The sequence below is a fragment of the Plectropomus leopardus genome, chromosome 1, assembly GCF_008729295.1.
Source record: "Plectropomus leopardus isolate mb chromosome 1, YSFRI_Pleo_2.0, whole genome shotgun sequence".
In the NCBI taxonomy this organism is placed as follows: domain Eukaryota; kingdom Metazoa; phylum Chordata; class Actinopteri; order Perciformes; family Serranidae; genus Plectropomus; species Plectropomus leopardus.
The window spans coordinates 1,895,008-1,917,099 of record NC_056463.1 but is presented as its reverse complement, the minus strand read 5'-3'; positions in this window follow the sequence as shown (position 1 = coordinate 1,917,099).

Below are 22,092 nucleotides of genomic sequence, written 5' to 3'. Positions count from 1 at the left end.
ATCCCCTAAGGTTTTTGACGAGGGAACCAGTGCGATGATAACTTCCTGGTTGGCCTACAAAAAAAGCGTCATCCCTTCACCGCTTTTTACAGAAGATATTAGTCTGCACGCCCCCAGTTTGGAAAAGCAGGAGCAGGACACTGGAGCTATAAGCAATGTACTGCTGAGGACACGGTAAAAAAAAAACGTAGAAAAAAACAAAAAAGTTCAGTTCTCCATCTTTGCTCTCGTCAAATCCGCCAAACTCTTTTGATAAAAACACACTTTAGCTCATTGAACACAGCAGCTGCAGGTCAGCTGCTGCCGTGATTAGTTCGTTAGTTTGCGTGAGATTTAGGGCTGTAAATCAATCAAATTTCACCGTGGTACAATATTATATTGATACTTTGGACAGTGATACATAATTTGCAGATATCACAAAGTCATATTGAATTTTGGGGCCTTCAATCAAGACAGTAAATATCCTCATTTTCTTTTCGTAGCTTCCTGTATTTGCCTGTCAGGTGACTCAGACATGCGGTGTGAGTTTTAAAAGAAAGGCGAATTTTAACCCCTTTGAAACCTGAGCACATTGGTTTGATTTCTTTCAAAAATGTGGAAAAAGGCAATGAATAACTAAAGAAATTTCCCCAAACTGCAAGAAACAAGTAAAAGTTGATGAGAAAACAGCCTGGAAATTAGTTTCTAAAAAGGGGAGGGAATTATTAGAACATTATAACAACAAAAACAAAACAACAACAATCGGAAAATGTCCAGAAAAATATGTTTATATTATTACAATGAATTGTTTTTATATTTGTTACAGAAAATAAATGTATACATATATATATATTTTCAGCATTCTTTGGGCCATTTTGTTTTCTGTTTTTGTTTTTCACTTTTCTTCTTTTTTGCAACTCTTACCTACTTTCTTGCTGATTTTTGGGGTGTGTCTTGTAAAGTAGCTTATTGCCTTCTCCCTATGATTTTATAAAAGAAATCAACCAATTGCTCCGGTTTCAAAGGGTTAAAAGATGACGACTGTTGCCACTTTGCATCAATGTTATTGGATCATTGATCATTGAATTGGTGTGTATTAATCCAGAACGCTGTATCGTTACATTTCTGGTTATAGTGTGACTTTTGTGAATCCAAACTAAACTTTTAAACACCAAAATCACACAAAAACACACAAAAAAACCCAAAAACAAAGCAAACGGAGGCAGCAGTAGACCGGCAGCTGCTGTGTTTTTTTTCTTTCCCGTCAGAAATCTCCGACAGTAAGGTAAAGCAGTGAAAATATTATAAATACAGCTTACAGTAATCTGATATTGAATGATTTCTTTAAATGTGGTTGAAATGTGTTTAGTGGCTGCTACATATACAACAGTACATCAGTTAACTCCCGTCGTTACTCCTGCTGCTTCTCCAAACTCGGGTCTTCCATCTACTCTGAGAAATTCACTGACTTTGGCTAAGTACCGCACACAACCTCTCAAAAAAATGTGCAAATTATCCCTTTTAAATTCAAAAATCAGCAGTGGGCGACCAGTTTGGCATCAGTGAGCCACATCAGACTGAATAAATAAGCAAAATTCAGTCTGATTATTGAGCTGAAACATTTTTCCTGTCTCACTGCTGTTGCTTTAAACTTGACCTTTTTTTAAAAATAAAAAATTCTTTTTTCACAGTACGCTGAAAGAAATTTCTGAGATGTAGTGCTTCCAAAAAAAAAACAGGGAGTGTACATTTACACACAGGATTAAATTTACCCAAACATTGCCCACATGTTTTTGTTCTCTGATATGCAGGAATAACTTGCACAGACACATTTGTATTTCATTATTACAAAACCAAGAATATAAAATGTTTGAATGATTTTGAAACTTAAGTTTGATGGTTCGAGGTAATTTGATTCTACCAGCTGAACAGTGTTTTGACTTAAAAATCTATTAATTTTGACACTATATGTAGAACATTTGAGTAAATGCACCGTGAGGGCGCCACATTTGCTGACTGAAGCAGCTGTCGACGGCATCGTAAATAATAATAATATGGTCTGTTTTGGAAAACACTGACACAATCGCTAGAAGCTACAGTCAATGTAAATATGTTCTGTACAACAGATATTTTTGTAGAATTTATTTAAGCGATGATCTCTGGTATTCTCAATGTATTTAAAGTTTGGAAAGTATTGTGATCTGTTTGGTGTGACTCAAGTATTTTTACTTTCTTGTGTGTCTGAGTTCTGTTGTACAAGAATAATTTGGAATCAATATTTAATTTTTATGGCAAACAATGTTGGGTGCTTTCTTAAAATTCATCATCTCTTGCAGATAACTCTGTCGTGGAGATAATACTGTGAATTTTTAATTTTGATGGTTCAAAATAAAATGTAGGATTTTGGGGTCTAAATATCGCCCACGCCACAGGTAATATTTTTTTTCTTTGTCTCTGCATGTGTTTAAAATTCGTAGATAAACTATGTGGCGACTGAAGTTTGTTTTTCTAAAATGTTGTACTCATGAATCCATCTGCATTAACATGTCAGCTTCATTTTTCACTTTTTAGAATAACATGTTTGTCTGCAGTTTTGAAATGGGACGTTTTGTGAAAAGTGAAATGCAGACTTTGCTCTCTGCAGATGAACTCGCATTTAAATCTAAATTACTTTAACCCTTTGAAACCTGCAGTGACATCACCTTTCTTATGTTGCTTTTAAACAGCTTTCACAAGTATTTAAACCTTTGAACCTCGAGCAAATTGGTGCCGTTTCTTTCAAAAACAAAAAAGCAATAAGCTACTTGGTGAGAAATGTTCTACCAATTGCAAGAAATTAGTAGATTTAGAAAATGTTTTTTAAAAAAGCTAGGGAAAAATGTCTAGGGAAAAAAGAAGAAAAAAAGGCTAGGGGGAAACTGTATAATTATTTATTTAAGCACTTTTCCAGGCAATGTTATTGTTTTTTAAATTACAAGAAAAAAGTACAAGAAAATTACAAATTTTCTTTTTTAGGTCATTTCTACTTTTGTTGCTCATTGCCTACTTCCTATGTTTTTTGGGAAAAAAAAAAAGTTGGAGAAAACTATAAAATTATCATGACTACACATTTAAAATTATGTTTCAGAATAATAATAGTTAGCCCTTTTACATTTCCTTGTTTTTTATTTTAACTTTTGTTTACTTTTTATTCCTAGTTTCCAGGTAATTTTCTTGTTTTATTTATTTTTTATTTAATTTCTTGCTAATGTTGTTGTAATTTCTTCTTTAGTTGCTGATTGCCTTTTCCCCATGCTTTTTATTTTTAAAGAAATTAAGCCACTTTGCTCGGGTTTCAAAGGGTTAAAGAAGACAAACAGACAGTGATTGGGTTACTATAAAAGATACGGAAAGTGAGTGTGGCGGTCAGGGGAGTTGCATTTATTTTTATTTAATTTTTTAATTTTTGTGAAAAACTAAGACTACAACCTGTGTCCAGTTTCAGGGGCTGCATCCGTCAAATCTGCCTGTCAAAACTGAATACGTTGCAACAAACTGACAGGAAATGTCTATATGTTCTTACGGGCCCCTGAACACTATGTGTCCCGAAAACAGTCAAACTTGTGAGAGATATGCTTCGTACTACTGCTTGAGGTCTACTGAAAACATGTCAGATGCATTTATTCCCTCAGAAAAGATTCACAGTCCATTATGCTAAAAGTTTGAACCCTGTGTTGTTCACATTCATGTGAAGAGGTTCTTTCTTTGTTGCCTTTCGTTGATGCGTCGCTGTATTTCGTGGTTGTTATTTCCTCCTGATGATCAGTGTAATAGTGTAAAACTGCCACTGGATTGTTTACCGCTTTAACGGGAAGCTTCAGTAAACGGGATGTTAGTGTCAGTTAATTTTGCACCCATTAACCGGTAACTAACCAGTTAATTAAAAAAAAAAAATCAAAATGAGAGGCCTTTCCTTTCAATATGGCGCTGTTCATTTATAGATGGTGATTTTTTGATGTTTTGGGATGCAGATGTTGTATCATATTTTCCCATTGGGCGATAACATCCCAAGAAGCATGGCGATGGATGTTCAAAACATCAGTAGCTTTATTTATTCTTCATTTTTTGGAATCACCTGAAATATCACCTCATGTGAGTGTAAAAACTTTTTTTAGCCATAAATAGGAGTTTTTTCAAAATTGCCGTGTTTCCATTAGGCGTGTTTTATCATCCCAATTTGCGCAATTTGGAGGGTTAATGGAAACCCCCCTAAAGTCTCACTGAAGGAAAAGTCTCGTTCTGAAATGATCTGACTTACTGCAGGAAAAACGATGGTGAAAACATGAAGTTAGAGTTGGAGAGCGGAGCACAGGACGAGTTTGTTGAAAATATGTGTTGTCTCAAGATTTGGCCGGATCAGTGAAAAGATAAAGAGAAAAAGGTTGTTTCTTTAAATGTCAGGATCTTCAGTAACAGTCTGAGCCCGTCAGTGTCAAAAATAAGCTTCTAATGGACACAAACTGATGGTGCACGTCGGGATCATTGCAGTACGTTTCGCCACAATGGCTGCAGCGAGCTCTCTAAATATGGGACCAAAATGTGTCAAAATTAAAAAAAAAAAAATCTCTGTTAGTCACATAGACTCAAAACATACGGAAAAATTTCAGGGGAAAAAAGAAAAACCGTAGGAAAAATGATCTTAATTACATATTTGAAATTATATTACAAAACTGTCTTTTTCCAGGTCCTTTCACTGTTTGGTTGTTTTACTTTATTATTTTAAATTAAATTTGACTTAATATACTTTATTTTACTTTATTTTCTAATTTTCAAGTAATTTTCTTGTACTTTTCAATAATTTCATGCTAACTTTGGGGGTTATTTCTTCTTTATTTGCTCATTTATTATTTATTTGCGTTTTAAAATCACGAGTAGATGACATTTCTGTGATTGCATAAATGTTTTTTTTTTTTTATTTACATCTAGATTTGCCAAAGCTTAATTGCACAGTTTGACATCCCAAATTGTTTAGACCATCCCACACAATATGACATAAGATCGCTGTTAACCCCTTGTGAGGTTGGAGTGTGTTTTGGTACAAACGGGTGACACACTTTTATAGGCTGTGTCCTCTAAAAGAGGCCGTCACAAAAACACAGTAAAACCAGTGAGTATGTGTTAAAATAGCCAGATATTTTCATTTACTGAAGAATATGTTTTGTTCTAAAAAAATAAATGAATTAGCAACTTGGTAAGAGATGTTCAACAAATTGCAAGAAGTTAATAGATTTAGAAAATGACTTTAAAAAAGCATGATTACACATTCAAAATAATTATATATATATATTTCACTTTTACAGATTAATTATTAATTATTTATTTAAAAAATGTTTTGCTATTAATTATCAAGTAATTTTCTAGAACTTTATTTTTTTTTACTAATTTCTTGCTTATTTTTAGGTCATCCTAAAGTAATTTCACTGATGTCTTAAATCTAATTCATTTGACTATTGATGCAAATTCTTTAGATTCAAAAAAGCAAAAATCTGGATGCAGCCCCCTTCCTCCTTTTTACTCATTAATCATGTTATTAATGCAGTAACACGTGAGAGTTAACACTAAAGATTATTTCTCCACATCTCAGTTCTGTCTCCTGTCCCACACTGTCCCACACTGTCCCACACTGTCCGTCTGTCCGCACCTGATTCTGGATTTGATTTGATGCCATTTTGCAGCAGTTTTGTATCATGTGTGAATGAGTTTTTCGTACATCGACTGCCTTCTCCAATCGGTTCCCTCAGCAGACTTTGGTCGTCACAGTCAGGGAAACACTTCATACATGTCTTATGTGGCTATCAAATGGCTGTAAGTCTTCCACAACCATTAACTACTGAATGTACAGAATATGCAGATTTTCAAACGTGAAAAAATCGTGTGAATAAAATAAAGTTAACGTTTTAAAGTTGTCAGCTGTTTTTATTTTTTATTTTATTTTTTATGTTTCTAACCTAACCCCAAATCCCATTCCTTGTGCAGTAGCCTCGGCCACCTGTGTATGAATGTGTGTGCAAATGGGTGAATATGACTTTGCAGTGTGAGTGTCGCTTTTTACGATGACTATGAAATGGGAGAAACATCAGCAGTGTCTTAGTAAAATAAAAACGCTTTTCGGGCCTCTGTCCTGGAAGGAATAGCAGCGATATCTGTAAAAATCAAACGCTTTTTGTGCCTGAGTAACTGCTGGGAACACAGCAATGATTCACTGAAACATGACCGTGTTGTTGTTGTTGTTGTTGTTGTTGTTGTTGTTGTTGTTGTTGTTGTTGTTGTTGTTGTTGTTGTTGTTGTTGTTGTTGTTGTTATTGGCCTCAAACAGGCCTTGTTCTACGCTGCTTTGAATATGTTGGTGGGTAACATAAGTTATTCTTTAGGGACTGTATGCTTGATAAACAAGCTCTAATTTGATGCTTTTTTAATGCGCTCTGTAACCTTATTTACATTCCGTACCTATCTTAATTTTTGTAAAGTTAAAATGTATATCTCAACACTGGTGAAAACTGGGGGTACTTCAAACAAGATATGTATTATTATTTTTATTATTATTATTATTATTATTATTATTTTTTTATTTATTTTTTTTTAATTTTTTTTAAATATTATTTTGTATTAAGAAAACGGATGTCGACCCAGGTGTTCGAGGGTTATTTATGTATAAGAAATTAGTAAAACATTACAAAAATTGCAAGAAGTTAGTAAAAAGTTACAAGAAAAGTTTATCTACATAGGAGATAAAAAAGAAAATTATCTCCCCCGCACTTCCCGTATCTGTTCCCTCTGTCTCCCGCACTTTTTTATTTAAATTTATTTATTTTGTTTACAACCGTTCAATTCATTTGTCACATGTCGTGTCTCGTTTTTCCGAGCGGTCCGGAAACGCACCGTGAATCGCGTCGGCGTACGTACACGCGCTGTCTTGTTGTGATCACGTGACGCAGCTGACACGTGCGCGAGCAGCACTGGCGTGAACTGTCGGTTTTTAACTAAAATACCACAAATAATGTTCCGCAAACCGACCAGCAAGAGGCCAAAAACCTGCTCTTCTTCTCCAAAACAAACCGCGTGAGTGTGGTGTAAAGCTGTTTCCTGTTGATAATGTTCGCTAAATGACGTAAAATTAATTAAATGCGAACGAAAATACAAACGTTAATGTTACCTGTGGCTAGCTAGCTAGCTTCATGCTAGGAATAGACTCACTGCTCCTGAATTTCTGCACAGTTTGTGCTCACTGTTGTTTTGCACTTATTGTTTTTATCTTTAATGCGACGACAGAAGGAGCAGAGAGGAGAAGGACGGAGCTTCACAGGTGAGATTATAACTGAGAAAATTCATAAAAACTGATATAAAACTGACTTTGAGATTAATTTCCACAACTATTTCACTTTTCCCAATTCTATTCAACATCTTTGCTCTGCAGTTTGCATTTATATATGTATATATCTATGTTTATATATATATAAATATGTAATGTAATCAAGCATGTCATAAAAAATGCAAAAACCGTACTCTTTAAAACCTACAGATAAAAGATGATAAAAGATGAAAAAGTAAATAAGGAAGCAGATAAAAAGATTAGTAAGTAACATGATAATAGCAATAAAAAATAAACAAGTAGATGAATATTGGGTCGAATATGCAAATTGTAAATAAGAGGTAAATTAAGGATTAAAACAGAAAGTAAAATGAATAAATATGTAAAAAAAAAAAACAATAAAATGATAAAGAAAGTAGTGAAACTGTAAACCAGACTAAAATATATAAAATAAACAGTCAATAGATAAATAAAGCTCAATCAAAAGCCAAACTAAAAATGTACGTCTTGAGTTAAAAATATTACCCCCCCCCCCGCTGCTGCCCTACAGGGAAATACATTTGTAGAATAAGAATAACTTTGGGATTTTTTTAATCTCCACAGCTATTTCTGAACTACTCTTCTAAAATTTTGTTGCACATTTTTTTTTTGTCTGTGTTGCAATAGAAAGAGCAGGGAGAAAGCAGCACGCAGCGGTCAGGACAGAGAGCAGGCTGCAGCACTGACCATCACACAGGTGAGGACAGTTATAACTGACCGAGGACGTGTTGTCTTTTGGAAAAAAGAGACTGAGATTATTTATTTTTCCATTTAATTAGCAATATATAAAAAATGTCATTATTTTAGTTTTATTCAATATTTATTATATTTTTTGAATACCATATCAAATATGTTAATATTTTGGGACTCTCTGAGTAGGATGTGGAAGATAATGTGACAATACTTCTTCCTGTGTGGAAAGTACATATCATCAGATAATAATCAGCCTGTTCAGGTCGTTCCACTCACGCTGGCACAGCAGCAGGGTGTTCCCTTTCAGAGGATACCAGTCAACATGTGTGTGCCCGCTGAGCTCAGAGAGGCCGTCACACTTTAACCCTTTGATACCACAGCAGACTGATTTCTTCAAAAACATGAGAAGAGAGTGACAAGCAACGTTATTAAAAAATGGCCCTAAAAGTTGCAAGAAATGAGTAAAAAGTTAAGCAAAAACATGACATGACCCCCCCCAAAATTGCAAGGAACTAGTAAAAAAAATTGACAAAAATTACAACAAAATAAGCAACAACAAAAAAAATGCCCCCCAAATAATAACAGGAAATTGGTAAAAAAAAATTACAAAAATTTGAGGTTAGTAAAAAGTTACAAAAAATTACTTGAAAAAAGGCAAAAAAAGAAAATTATCTCAAGAGAGTGCAAAAGGAGTTATATTTTATTTTTATTTATTATTCTTTTCTAAAAAAAAATTAAGAAACTGATGTTGTGTTCGAGAGCTGATTTATTCATATTCAGTCAGTCACAATGCCCACCACTTAAATAAACAAATAAAAGCAAATTAGTAAAAAGTTGCAAGAAAATTATTTGAAAAAATAAAAAAAAACAAGAAAATTATCTCAAGAGTGAAAAATAAATAATTTTAATTTTTTTCATTATTGTATTTATTTATTTTCATTATTGTATATTAAGAAAACTGATTTCGATCTAGGTGTTAAAGAGGGTTAATTAATGCATATTCATTATTGTAATTAGACACAATGACCCCCCCCACTTAAATAACAACCTATAAAAGCAACAGAAAAATAGCTCTCTGGATCGTTTTACATTTTCCTTCTCTTTCTTTATTTCCCCTTTTCTTTTTTTCTGTCCTGAGGAATGCCGTCTTAAAAGAGCTGGTTTCTGCTTTCGCCTGCATTTGTTCTCCGCAGGACTCAGTCAGACTCCACACTGAGCCGCGGTGACCCAATAGCGGCCGTGATATACTCGTGTCTTATTTTACCAAACATAAGGTGCTATCGATGAACAGATCACTGGTAGCGTTACATGATAAAACAATGCCATCCCTCAGCGGGCCAGCGAGCCTTCAGACAGTAGGAACAATAGCAGCTTTGTCTCCGCAGCTCCGTGTGCTGTCTAAAAATATCTAAATGCTTCTTCCTGTCCTACCTCTGTCCTGTCCCACCTAAATCAAATGTGCACATATTCCCTGTGATGGATTTGTGCAAAAAAAAAAAAAATTAATGCAGATTTGTAAAGTCCTAAAAAAATTTTGGTTAATGTGAGAAAGTTTCTGCAGGCCGCATCAGAATAATACACTGCTGATGTCTTTGTGTTGAATGAGAAGACTTGTTAGTGTAATTCTCACAGTCTAAAACCAACATGCAAAAAAATAATGTATCAAAAGACAACAACTCTTGAAATACCTTCACTTTAATAGGGAACGTACAAGTCAAAATGTGATGCGCTTTATCTCTTTGTCCTCTCTTTGGGCTGGGCGATAAAACGATAACGATATCAATCACGGTATAACTTTTCCTCGATTGAAATATGAGATGTAGTCGATAGAATGTCGATAGAGTGCATTCCAGCCATGTCCACTTCGCTCGCATTGTCTGCCGGTGTTTCTGCAGGTGTCTCTGCATGTCTGCTCCGCTTTCATTCTTCGCGGTGTCTCTGCGAGTGTCTCTGAATGTCCGCTCTGCTTTCATTCTCCCCTGGTGTCTCCTCTGGTGTCTCGCTTGGTGTCTCTGCTGGTGTCTCCCCTGGTGTCTCTGCTGGTGTCTCCCCGGTGTCTCCGCTGGTGTCTCTGCCAGTGTCTCCGCCGGTGTCTCTGAATTTCCACTCCGCTCTCATTCTCCGCCGGTGTCTCCCCCTTGTGTCTCCGCTGGTGTCTTCCCTGGTGTCTCCGCCAATGTCTCCGCCGGTGTCTCTGAATGTCCGCTCCGCTCTCATTCTCCAGTTTGCAGGTGGTTCCAAAGTCGGGGGGCCCTAATGGCAAAGGCATGGTCACTTTTAGATTTAAGCCTTGACTTTGGTGAACATGATGTAAAGAAAAAAAAAAAATCGAAATTTAGTTTTGCTTTTAATTTACGCATCCTTAATACAAAACACTTTGCTCAAATTCTTTTAGAAATTACCTGACAACTTTAATATTAGATACATATTCAAACTGCGTCCAGCTGTTTGTCTTTGTTAAAGAAACGATTAAAGATTTCAGACGCTCTGAGCGGTTCGTTATTGTTGCGAGATGAATGAAATATATTCGTCCTTCAGGAAATGAGAAGCATTCCAGGAGCCACCGTTGGCTCGTTTCCACTCGGCTTTCTCAAGGGACTCTTTATCTTATTGCTCGGTCCAGGAGACAAGCGGCGAGCAGGGGTCAGCCGTGTGACGTTCGGCCACCTTGTGCCGAACTCCGAGAAAACAAAGAGGCTCTTCTGATGCCCTTCGTCCCCCGTTACCATAACCAGCTGTTCGCTGGAACCATTTTATCAAGACTTCATTTTGTGGTGAAAGCACTTCACCTTCCTGCCAGATGCATGAACCGCTGAGGCAGAGCAGACTGACAGAGAGGCCGCGGCAGGAATCTCTCATGCTGGCACCGGAGGACCGTGGTAGCTTTTTAATGTAATCTGCATTTTGACAGATCTGTTGAAAACTGCACTTTCCTACTTTGCACTGGGTATGAAATAATCTGCAAACTATCCCAAATTAGAGACTTTTACATCCATTGATGAATTTTTAAGAGCATCGTAAAGGAAGTGGTGCTGAATAGCTGTTCTTGCAAATCATTCTGTATTTAAATATGTTGTAGTGTTGCTACCTTGGGCAGGTCTCTTTTTTAATCTCATTGGGACTAAACACAAAAGGTAAAGTAAATACATCAAATAAATAATATACCATCACAATATTATTAGATATTTAAAAGGGTAAATTGTTATTTTATTTGAAATAGAATAAATTGTACACTTTTTTGTGTTTAATCATTATATTTTGTAATGGAAATCCAAAAAAAAAAAAAGTGGCGGTAGGGGTCAAGAAGCCACAGGTATAAATAAACAGACTTCCCCTCAACTTTAGGGGAAAAAAAACAACAAAAAATGGGAGAAAAGTAAATAAAACCTAAACTAACACTATATACAAAAATACAAAAAAAAAAAAAAAAACTAAAAAAAGAAGCACACTGAGCAAAAAAATTAATCTATAAGCACTAAAACACTAAAATAGCTGCAGAGAGAACACAAAGCAAATAAGAAATAAGTATATATATATATATATATATATATATAAAAACATAAGATATAATGAATGAAATATATATAATCTAATGATAAATTCCTGAGGACCCTAATGTTTCCAAGGATATATTGTAACATTTAGCATGTCGTATCTGTACAGCACGATATCTGAGGCCGTACTGACCATGTGAAGATGAGGCTGATAAACCTGTCTAGTTTTATCTAAATTAATTCGGGAATTAATGTTAAAGAAGTTGAGGGGAAGGTAAAAACATGTAGTTATATATAAACAGACATATCAGATGAGTATTAATGTCATTTACTGAAAGAATAGTTAATATTATTGACAACCTTCATAATTATCAGACATGACCATACAGGTAAATTAAAAGGTTAAAGACAGCCGTCCTGTGGGCAGAGGACGAGACAGGAACTGAGATTGTCTCTGACCTGTACTGATATGACTGAATGACACACTGTAACAGAAAGGTCACACACTCACGCACAGTCATTACCCACACACACACTCAGCAATTATGAAAATCCCAACCCACTCCCAACCCACTCTCTCACACACACACACACACACACACACACACACACACACACACACACACACACACACACACACACACACACACACACAGAGTTTAAGGCTCTGGGTGGATCCTTCACTGGCCTGCAGGACAAATATGGACCCCTACAGGTGGTTGGTGGACATATATCCAAAAATACTAGAAACGTGCCAAAATCTGAGAAACGTCCCTAAGTCCTAGCAATGTCCTAAAATCATCAAATGTCCTTAAATCCTGAAAATATCCTAACATTTTGGAAATGTCCCAAAATCCTAGAAATGCCCTAAAATCATACAAACGTCCTAAAATCATACAAATGTTGTAAAATCCTGAAAATGCCCTAACATTTTAGAAGTGTCCTAAAATCCTAGAAATGTCCTAAAATCCCAAAAACGTCCTAAGATTTCAGAAATGTCCTAAAATCCAAGAAATGTGCCAAAATCTGAGAAACGTCCTAAAGTCCTCGCAATGTCTCAAAATCATACAAACGTTGTAAAATCCTGAAAATGTCCTAAAATCCTAGAAATGTCCTAAAATCCTGAAAATGTCCTAAAATCTTGGCAATATCCTAAAATCCTTAAAATGTCCTTAGATCCTATAAATGTTGCGAAATCCTGAAAACGTCTTAAAATTTTAGAAATGTCCTAAAATCAAAGAAACATGTATGAGGCTGCTGGGGCCCCTGTCCTCCTGACATTTTGCAAAAGTGGCCCCCCCAAGCAGGTGGAGCATGGTGCCCATGCCGATAAACCAGCTTTGGTACATGTGCAGAATATTTCGGGTTCAGGAGGCATATGTGCTTTTCTGTTGTCCCCTCTGGTTTATAAATAGTCTACAAGAATCTCCTGAAAAGGGCCAAAAAACAAGCTGAGTGCCTCGAATGAATGAAAGAAGGCAGTTTCAGTACAATCCAAGAAGTTACCTAACATTTCTGCTCCAGCAGAGCCCATTCAAGCTCTTTCTCTGTTCATCAGCATACTGTAAAAGCACCGAACAACAGCCTTATTTTGAAGGGAACCCAAACGCAGCAAACAGCACGACAGCTTCAAGTAGCAGATGCTAAAATCTGAGCAGTTCTTACTCACGAGCTATTTACAGTTCACTCACGGCTAACATGTGACTCTGGTTAAAAAATAGAAATGTTTCTTTCCTCTTCTATTCCCGTTTTGTCCAAATTAAGAGCTCTCCATCCTGTCTTTTCTCCTCTCTTTTTTGGAAATGCTAATTGCTCTTGTTGTAGTTGTGATTAGCTTTTTTCTGTATTTCCGACATGATTCAGTCTAAGAGAGGAATTTCTTTTTTTCTGCACTCCTTTCTATGTTTATCTGACAATGTCAAGAAAACATTCAGACTCCTCTGAATGTGTAGAGCATTTAACTTTTTCGTCATTTTAACTCCAGTCACTCTCTCCTGCCCTGAAGTAACCCCTCTCTCGCCAGCTCACTCTCCTGCATTTTTCTAATGTGACTTGAGTCGTCCCAGTCGTCAGAAGGAAATGTTTGCATTTTACGTTTTTCCACATTTAATGCGTTTCAGCATTGAGGAGGTGATGCATGCCAAGCTGCAGACTAATGTTAAACCCTTAACAATCACACATCAAGAAATTCCTCTGCAAAAAAACAAAACAATTATGCAAGATTATAGACTATAGAATATATTAATACATCATCACATCACGCATCAATATATTAACAAAAACATTTTCCTGTATAGTGCATTGTAAAAAGTGAAAAAGTCAATGTAATATTATAGAAATCTGAAAATTAAAGTAATACAATAAATAAAATACAAAAATAAAAAATACACAAATAAAAATAAATAAATAAATAAACAAAAAATAAAATATATGGTAAAAAAACAGTCACTGATATAAAACGCAAATCTGAAAATAAAAGTAACTTATAAAGTAAACAAACAATAAATATAAAAAAATAACCAGATAAAAATAAAAACAATGTACTGAATGCTCCTTGCATTAACGTCATGCAGATTAGGACCCCCCCCAGGATTTGAAGTAGATCATCTGACTTTTTAACTTGACCAACAGGTCATGCTTTATGTTAAACATTTGAGTAAAATTGTCCCTAAACACGCTAAATTCAGTCAGTGCATGTTTGTTTTTTTTCTCCTTCAGTTTTGGTTATTATAAAATTTATCTTAAATTTAATTCTGAGTGGCAAAAGTGTCTTAAAAAGACTTAAATCTAACTTGCTTTAAGCTGTATGAAGAGAGAGAGAATGACTGTGAGTCCAGACAGCACTCACTGTGTGCACTAATCCAGGATCCAGAGCAGAGCCAGCTGTCCCAAAATGCTGTGGGAGACTCTCACAGAAGTGCTCCGACTTTCCACACAATAGAGCGTATTGATTCGACATGTATCCAAAAACGGTTCCTCTGGAGCTGCGGACTGTGCACAGGTAGCCTCTGAGAATTTCTCTGCAACAGGAGAACAGGTGATCTGTCCTCTGTGGCGCTGCCATTAAAGCATTGCATTTCCCAGCAGAGAAAAGACCCAGGTGTGGCTGTTAACCCAGAACGGACAAACCAGACTCTAGACAGGGACGTTCACGTTTTCGGCTGTCATAGTTAGAAGCTCCTCCACAATGATAGTGTTAAAAAAAACAGACTTTTTTACTGCTTTATTCAGTGTTTTCTATCACTTTAAAGTGTTCATTTGTTTTGGAGAGGAAAAGTCTTTAGAGGATAATTCAGCTCCCGGTAAAAAACCTCTTAACAGTGCATCTCCGTCATGGTTAACAGCATCGTAGAAACACTGATTTTTTACGTGAAATTGTGTTTTTTAAAGTGTTTTTACAGGTTTAAATCAGCTGGTCTGTTCTGGAGAGGAAGGGACCTCTGCAAATAGTTTAACTCCCTGTAAAAACCTCCTGAACAATAAACACTGGAGAAATTATAACCAGTTCTCAGCTGGTTGCAATCTGCAGTCCTCACTACTAAATCCCCCTAAATTTTACTTAATATTCCCTGTGTCTGACGCTCAGGATTTCCTGGGACAGGACCCCTAGCGTTTTATTTTAAAATGAGGTGGATGTCCAGAGAGGCATTTCCAGTTTCGTGTAAGAAATTTCTCAGCAGCTGATGTCTGTATAACTGTTAAAATGAAGAAGAAAAATAAAGAAAATTTTTATTTTGACCTTTTCAAACTTGAGCAAATTGACTTGATTTTCTTTAAAACCATGGGAGGAAAGGCAATGACCCAAATGTTATCAAGAAATTAGTTTTTCTGAAATAAAAAACCCTGAAAATTATTAAAAAATAGAAGAGAAAGGTTTTAAAAAAACAAAACAAGGAAATGACCTTGAAAAAATAATAATTTTGAAACATAATTTTTTTTTTAGTTATTGTCAGATAACAATGTAAATATCTTAACATATTGTTATAAATAGTTTAGATATTGTTACATATAGTTTATATAGTTTAATGGGTCAACTATTTTAGAGATTTAATAAGTTTGCACTTTTCCCACCTCTTTTCGGACATGTCTGTATGTTTGTGTATATTTGTTTATTCTTTCCTTGCCTTATTTATTTTTTAAATTTTTTTTAGATGTTTGAAATAAATTTCAATTCAAGTTGCTCCTTTTTGCCTATTTTTTGTGAAAGAAATCACAACAATTTGCTCAGGGTCAAAGGTTTAAATGCTTGTGAAAGGCATCTAAAAGCAGCACAAGAAAAGTGATGTCGCTCCAGGTTTCAAAGGGTTAACCACCAGTTTCCTAAAAATGCATGTTTAACTTTCTTCTCAAACTGTGCAGTTAAATGTCGTCAGGTAGGAAAGTTAATCTGCTGCCCATTAGAAACAGCGATGAGAGATTCTATATCTAAGCTGCTTTTGTGTGACGCTGTTCATGAATGAATTTGCAAATTGCTCTGATCTGAAAACACAAAGCGCTCTCTCACTCCTGGTAACAGACTGGGTTAGAGTCTGGACTCATGTGAATTGGTGAGAAACAGCCAGGAGTAAGAATCTCTTCCTGACATCAAAAGGCCGTCGTCTCTCTGCTGTCAGCTCGTGCAGGCGGAGATGACAGAGGGCCGCCAGGCAGAGACATATCCCTCTGCAAGCTGAGCCCTCAGAGCGCTCTGCGCTGAATGACCACGATGCCGAGGCTGCACCGCTGATGAAACCCCGAGTAAATATAGCGCCAAAAAGCAACCTGAGACAGTGTCCACCGTCGTCTGTCCCTGCAATTAAGCTTTAGGTCTTTCTACTATTTGATCAGTTCTTACCTGAAATCCTATATGTCCAAAAATCTGAGACACTTCCTAAAATCCTAGAAACGTGCTTAAATACTAGAAAAGTCCTAAAATCCTCGAAATGTCCCAAAATCCTAGTAACATCCCTAAAACCCTAGAAATGTCCTAAAATCCAAGAAATGTCTTAAAATCCTAGAAATATCTTTAAAACCCGAGAAATGTTATCAAATCCTAGAGACGTCCTAAAATCCTAGTAACATACTTAAATCCTAGAAATGTCCTCAAATCCGAGAAATGTCCTTAAATCTGAGAAATGTCCTCAAATCCTGAAGACGTCCTAAAATCCTAGTAATATCCTTAAAATCCTAGAATCCTAGAAACATGCTAAAATACTAAAAATATCCTTAAACCCGAGAAATGTCTTAAAATCCTAGAAATGTACCAAAATCCTAGAAATGTACTAAAATCTTAGAAATGTCCTAAAATCTTAGAAATGTACCAAAATCTTAGAAATGTCCTAAAATCTTAGAAAATGTCCTAAAATCCTGGAAATCTGCTAAAATATTAGAAGTGTACCAAAATCCTAGAAATGTCCTAAAATTTTAGAAATGTCCTAAAATCCCAGAAATGTACCAAAATTCTAGAAATGTCCTAAAATCCTAGAAATCTGCTAAAATCCTAGAAATGTCCTAAAATCCTAGAAACATGCTAAAATCCTACAAATGTCCTGAAATCCTACAAATTTCCTGAAATCCTACAAATGTCCTAAAATCCCAGAAATATCTTTAAACCCTAGCAACGTGCTAAAATCCTGCAAACATGCTAACTCAAAGTGAGAATTATTTTGGTGTGGCGGGACATTAACCGAAATGCCCGTGCCTAGAAGCAGCCTCGGGACGGAGGCACCAGAATGTGGTGTCTGCATGAGTCCTGTCTGTGGTTCAGGGTCACGTTATTTACCGTGTTTTCTGCTTATTATTCTAAACTTTGATCCTGGATAACTTTCAAACAAAATGCATCTGCACTGAAACACAATTCCCGTATTGTGAGTGTTGACAGTTGTGACCTCGGCTCTGTTCCCTCCCAGCTGATACTCTTGTTTACTGGCAGCAGTGAGGCTCAGATAATTGGACAGGCCGTCCCCCGTCCATATTTTGGTGCGGTAACAGAATATAAGCGTCTTCACCAGTCGCGCTCTTTTATCTCTCCTGTATATTTTGCAACAAGTGGAGGAGCAGCGTGTTCTCAGCGGGGCCTGAAAAGAGCCTTTGTGTGGCTCTGAACACCTGGACAGAGTTATCGCAGCGCTTTGGACTCTCCTTCCTTCCCTTCTTCCTTTCCTTTTCTCTCCCTCTTTTCTCTATCTGTCCATCTTTTTCAGTCTGAATTGTTCTCCCCTCCCCCCCTCTTTCTTTACGCTCTGTCTGTGAGTGTGTGCGGCTGCAGCAGTTTGACTGAAAGTCCACACAAATAACACTCGGCCATGAAAAAGTGCTTTAGCCAAGAGAAAATATTCTCTAATAAGTCAAGACTGAGACCAGAGCGGTCAAAAGTAGTCAAGAACTTTAACCCCTTGAAACCTGGTCACAACTGACTTGATTTTAGTCAAAAACACAGGAAGAAGGCAATGAGCATCTTCAAAAGAAATGACCAAAATATTAGCAAAAAATTAAAAAAGAAGAAAAAACAGACAACTACCTGAAAATTAGCACAAAAAACAAGTAAAAATAAAATAAGATAAAAATGACAAAACAAGAAAGTTACCTGAAAAAAAAACTTTTTTCTTTTTAAAAACACGGGCAGAAGGTAAAGATGAACCCCAAAAATCATGAGAAATTATTAAAAATTACAACAAAATGACCAGAAAATAGCAAAAAAAAAAAAAAAAAAAAAAGATTGAAAAAATTGAATTGAAAAATTGCGAGAAATTAGAGGAAGGTGACCAGAACATGACCTCATATTTAGTTTAAAAAAATGTGAGACAATTATTTTTAAAAGTTATACAAAAACGAAGATTGAATATTTTTCCAAATATATATATTTCATGTAAACATACACTTTTAGCTTTTTTTGTTCTAATTTTCAAGTTATTCTCTTGTAAATTTTTACTAATTTCTCACTTATTTTGGGTAATTTTTTAAGTTGCTCATTGCCTTCTTTGCATATTTTTGAAATAAAAATTAGTATAATTGCTCTGGTTGTAAAGGGTTAACATGAGATATTATTCCTACACAACCTGTATGTGGTTATTGTGTTTATATTATGAAAGTTAGATTTCTTCTTTAATTTTCTGTTAATATTAATAGCATTACTCTCCTCTCTACTCAATCTTTATTTAACACCATGGAAATCTATGATGTGAATTACTGTCTGTGCTTTGCGTTTTGGTCCTGTTTTACCCTGTCAGGCTTTATTTTGCAATATCGACGCACTTGCTGTGTATTATCCCTTACGTATAATTCCCGTATTTGCTTTGCATTTTCTGCTACGGTGCCCCAGTTTGCCCACAGAGGTCACTTCACTCTCCACTTATTGTATCTCCTCTTTCACAACATTCTCCTAAATTGAGAGTTGTAGTTGTAGCTAAAGTGATTGATAAGTGACCCTGTGTCTTTTCTGTGAAATTCTATTTAACCAATAACAACGTCCCAACAATAGACATAATGCTGCAATTAGCCATCTGTGTACGGACCCTAATTGGCCTTGAAGCCTGCTGATGGGAGCAGACTTGACCTTCATTAGAAGGTGTGCAGCACCAATTAGCCCGAGCAGAAGAGCCTCATCGGAGAGGTCACCTACTTCAACTTTCCCACGACAGGACGCTCTCCCAACTCTTATCCTCTGTATTCACTATACACAGTGGAAATTTACACACTTACTTCCACCAGGGATTTCGAGGAGGTGATAGTCCACGATTTCACTGAGGAATTGTGGATTTAAAACTTCCGGATGTGCTCAAATTTTGAAGCATTATCATTCCGACCGACAACCATAGCATCATGCGACCTATAAAAGCCAAAAAAAGAAAAACTCTTTCTATTGCAGTTTTGCAAAATATATGGCTTTTTCAAATCGCCTGAAACACCCCCTCATGTGAGCATAATACCTTTTTTTTAATTGCTCTTTTTAATCTTTTTGGCTTTTTTAAAAATGTGTTTGTTTGTTTGTTTGTTCTCTGTACATACTGTATATCTTTATTATTATTATTGTTGTTTTATTTCATTTCATTCATTGAGCCTTCCTTTGTATATATATATTTGTATTATTTTGCCCTTTTAACAAATATTGTATTCAGTTGCTGCTCTCTTATTTGCTGCTGTAACAAAACAGTTTCCCTCATGGGATTAATGAAGTATTTCTATTCTATTCTATTTTTTTTGTGATAAATGGGAGTTTTTTTGACATTGACATGTTTCCATTAAGCGTATTTTATATTCACAGTTTCAATTTGCGCACTTTGAGGTTTAATGGAAACCAGGGTACTGCCTGTTCAAGGTGGAATATTATTATTATTATTTTGCCTCGCTGTTCTGTATAAAAGGTTTGATCACGTAATGGGATAAGTTGTTTCACCTTTAAGCCTTCACGGGAGGTAGTTACAGCCCCAAAACTGTGTCTGTGTAAACAGGACAGGATAATGGGTGGCATGAGTTGTGACATTTTGGCGACGTGTTATGTGTGCAACCCACTATGGGAGATTTAAAAAGCAACTAGCAGCATTTAGTGGCTAGCTCAAAAGAATAACAGCGGCCATAAACATCTGCAAATTGTGACACAATGAGATTCGGGCTCTTTTTACCCTCTGAGTTGAGGACGAGATCAGCCGCCATATAACAGGGACAGTAAATGATTGTTATTGACACATTAATGCTGTTGTTGTTTAGAAAGCGCTGCTGACGTGAATATTATATGTCACACTAGACGCTGACACTGTTGTGTTAAATGTCATGCCTGTTTTGTTTCAACAATGCTGGCATGCTGTCTAAAATCACACACTGGAGCAAAATGATGCTGCTGGTTTTTTGGTTTTGTGTAAAAATGCAAAGGCGGCATAAAGAAAGGACTTTGTAGTGGCAGCAAAAAGGGCTTCTAACTCAGTCCCACATTCACCTTCTTGCTGCTGAAAATAATACACAAAATTGCCAGATATACGATGATTTTTGCATTTGTACGATAATTTCGCCCTCTGTACAATGTGCGATCAGTAATTCCAAAATTGCCATAATATACGATAATTTGATCACTGTGACACTTACAATCAGCACTTAGTTTAGTTTACACGTCTCATTTGAACTCATTTCCTGTCTCCTACATCGGTGTTTCCGCATCATTTCTCACATGATCTCCTTACGACCAATCGCGTTCGGTGTAGGCCACATTCTGGTCACGCTTTTTGAGCATGCAACGCTGTTGTGTTTTCTTGTAATAATTCGGCCACTTGCTGGAAGAAAAAATAGAGCCTTACAGACTGAGAAATAGGCAGTGGGTTTTGGTAGATTTGTAGATGTGTCATAAAATCGTTTAAACACTTGTTTACAAAAGTAATAAATTTGACCTATTTGACCTAAACGTTCTCATGATTGTGACCAGTGTGCAATAATTTTTGTCAAACTATGAGAATTTTGAGCCTCTGGTACGATTGTTTAACATCTTTAATTTGGTGACCCTGGGATTAATCCACTACAGAAAATAGCTCCAGAACAAGGCACTGTTTCCTCACGTTTGAGTAAAATTCAATAAACGCTACAGTGACTTTTAGATACTTTTATAAAAGGGTGTTTGCAGGTCCCATCTGAAGAATATTTTCGGTGGCTGTGTTGATCTCTCACTTGCTGTTAATCCCTCAAACTGTCTGAGCAATCAACTCATCCCCTCCAGAGCAGGTTCCTGCTTATTTGCATGGGTCTGGGCCCATGCTTTGCATCTCGTATTGTTTCCCGACTTATCCATCCTGCCAAGCCCCCCTTCCCTTCCTCCCCTTCGTGCAATCCCTTTGAGTCTCTCTCTCTCATTATGAAGTGTTAGAAAGTTGCTGAAGTGAGAAATGAGCCTGCGAAAGCCCGTTGTCCTAATTAAACTTTGACATAAAGAGTGACAAGAAGCGATGAAGGGGAAACAATAGCAGACTGTGTATGAGTGCGAGCGCCGAGCAAGCAAGCAGCTTTGTCCTCAGGAACAAAAGCATTTGTTTGCATGTGTTCAACTCCATTCAACTTCACCAGGCCCAGGTGCAAAAACCAACTTTCTGAGGAACATCACAACTCATAACACCTTTGCACGGTTGACGAGCAGCCTGCGGTCGGCCCAAATAGGCTGGCGGAGGCAGATCAAAGCTGCTGTGTTGCGATGTAAATATTGTGCGGCAGAATGAATTCAGTCTCATTACTTTCATTCGCTTTACGGTGAGACGCAGCCAAATAATTCAGGTGTGAAATTTCACTCCTGACTCGCCAGACTCGTGCATGCCCATCCCGCCAGCTAGAACTTAAATAAAAGTGCACAACATGTATTCACCATCATCCCGGCCGGGGCATCCTCCTTTTTGATGAACAAGCTCTATTTTAGTGCTTTATTTTTCGTGCACTCTGGCATCTTATTTACCCTGAATAACTTTTTTTAAAATGATGAACTATGATGTTAAAAATATAAGCAGTGGTTTTTTATTAGTACTGAGTAGAAACAAAATTTTAAACCCGTTGGCCCGCTGATTTGGAGTGCTTTTTTTTTCTTTTTTTTTA